The following is a 2,684-nucleotide window of genomic DNA, read 5'->3' as shown; positions in this document are numbered from 1 at the left end:
TAAGGCCCACAGACATGCAATATGGCGAAGGCGGCACTCAGAGACTTCTTTAATGCAAATTCAGTGCCGCCCTCACCATATTGCTTGTGTGTGTGTGTGTGTGTGTGTGTGTGTGTGTAATATATATATATATATATATATATATACATACAATAAAATTGTGTACAAGCAGCGGCACTCAGTAGGGTTTTCAAAAAAAGATTTATTTCAATATCCAACATTTTGGGGACTAGCCCCTTTGTCAAGCTGCACCTTGACAAAGGGGCTAGTCCTCGAAACATTGGATATTGAAATACACCTTTTTTGAAAACCCTACTGAGTGCCGCTGCTTGTACACAATTTTATTTTTTATTTATTGGATCCGGAGAACACCTAGGATTTTGCTCATTTGAGCTGGAGTGCCGAACCGCAACAAAAACTATCTATGTATCTATCTATATATATCTCTATCAAGGGTTTGTTGGTAGAGGTCTGCGCTAAGGGTAAGTGTGAGTGAAGGAATGAAACTGTGTTGCATGAATAAATAAAAACAATTTATTGCGAATACCACTACTGTGGTGTAACAAGTCTTATTGCGTACAATATATTGTTCGCAATAAGACTTGTTACACCACAGTAGTGGTATTCGCAATAAATTGTTTTGATTTATTCATGCAACACCGTTTCATTCCTTCACTCACACCCTTAGCGCAGACCTCTACCAACAAACCCCCGATTCTACTACACACAGAGGGTAGCCCCCCCTGCTGAGGATCAGCAGAGTGGGTCTGTGACCCAATTTTCCCTTGGGATTAGCACCAACCAAAACTTTTTCACTTTTATATATATTCGCTATCACCAGCCACTGCAGGACACACCCCTGGGTTGAAATAGACACGCCCATACATATTACTAGACACACCCTTTGGTTGAAACATGACACACCCCTTCAATGGTGCGCGACGCTGCGCACGGTGCATTTTGCTAGCATCTAAAATCTCCCTCATTTTGCTTTTCAAAAGTAGGCAAGTATGATATATATATATATATATATATATATATATATATATACATATAGAGAGAGAGACAGAGAGAGAGAGAGAGAGAGAGAGAGAGAGAGAGAGAGAGAGAGATGTACACATTTACATGCACACCTTTCCACTACCTCTCAGTCACCCCTGCAACTCTCTGTCCCCCTGTCACCACTGCTCCTCTCCGTCCCTGTCACCCTTATACATCTCCATCCTCCTCTCCCCCTTGCACCTCTCCTTACCACAGACACCTCTGCAACTCTCCTACAACGACACTTCTGCAATTCTTCGACAAAAAAATAAACTACATAAAAATAAAAAGTATTGGTCAAACCTTTTATGACCATGGTCACAAGCAGGTAGACGGGCGACCAGCAGGCAGCATGCCGGCTGGCGGCAAGTGGGGGGTGGGGGTGCAGATGAGGAAGATAACGTAGGTTTCTCCTCCTGCCCTCTTTCCTGTACTAGCTGCTGTGGCTGGGTACGTCCTTGCCTGTTTCCCCGCAGCCTGAGTGACAGTGGCAGGGGTGTGGGTCAAACAGTGCATCAGATCGCTAACAGTGATTCGATCTGTGAGTGGGGCCTTTTCAAAGAGCAGGGGCCCAGGGGTACTGACCCCCTGAGCCCCCCTTAATCCAGGTCTAACAGTGACTGGAGATCACTTATGAACAGTGCAGAGATGTTGTTGCTCAGAAGCCCCTTAGAGGACCCTCTGCTGGCTGCTCTGCCAGCTCTGAGTAATAGCATACCCTCCAACATTTGAGGGGAAGAATTCATTACACAATTGGAAAGAGGGCGTGGCCAAGCCTCCTTTTCTATACTTTCAATGGTAAAGTTAAGGAGTGTGTAAGTATCAGGTATATCTATTTGCTGGAGAGTCACGCAGATAGCTTCAGGGGAGCAGAATCTCACTGAATGTTGATTAGATGCAGAGAAGGTCCAGGTGACTCCCTGAAGTTGAGCTGCCATCTTCTGCTGCTGCCTCCACAACATCCAGAAAGGATTCTCTGCAGCCAGGAGCATAGAGGGAGTCTCCCTAGCTGTGGCTGATACCCTCCGGTGGTCCGGAGTCTGAGTGGAGAGATGTGTGAGGGGGCAGCCGCAGCCAGCTCTTTCCCCTCCTCTGGCAACTCTTGCTCCTCCCGGAGGTGACAGTAATCTAACTCTGCTTGTAACGGCCAGTGTGATGATGACATGCTGCTTACCTGCAGCTGCATCTAAAAACTGGTAGAATCGGTACAGGGGGTTTTAACAGGTACAGGCCCATTCCCATGGGCTAGCTCCATTCACGCCGCCGTCCACTTGGACCTTCACCCACAAGCCACAACGAATGGCCTTGCATTCACCAAAGCCGTTCATTGCTGGGGTCTGTGCATGCGCAAACACGCACTTGCGCATGCGCAGATACCCCTCCCCCCAAAAAAAACATCGGAACATGGTTAAATTCACCCCATTCCGAACAAACCAGAATCAGGTCTTGGTACATAATGGAAAATACCGCTACTTTGCGAGCCAACCATAATGACCTAATATACACAACAATGAGATTTTACTTGTAAACCTGAACTCTAAAACTAACACGTAAATCTAGCTGTAAACATAATTGCAGCCTAAATCTAACCCTAATCTAACTGTGAATGCTGACATGCTTTATGTTGTATGTCAACATTCTGC

At 45.9% G+C, this 2,684-nt stretch overlaps 1 pseudogene; it reads right to left on the bottom strand.

Annotated features, from left to right (window-relative positions):
* LOC146036856 (protein TFG pseudogene) overlaps nt 1-2,206 on the bottom strand; it is a 3,257-nt pseudogene extending 1,051 nt beyond the window's left edge.
* Between the last annotated feature and the right edge of the window lie 478 nt (nt 2,207-2,684).

This window comes from Crinia signifera, chromosome 9 (assembly GCF_055691185.1).
Source record: "Crinia signifera chromosome 9, ASM5569118v1, whole genome shotgun sequence".
Lineage (NCBI taxonomy): Eukaryota > Metazoa > Chordata > Amphibia > Anura > Myobatrachidae > Crinia > Crinia signifera.
Note: the sequence above shows the minus strand (reverse complement) of the source record. Positions and strands in the feature narration are given on the sequence as shown.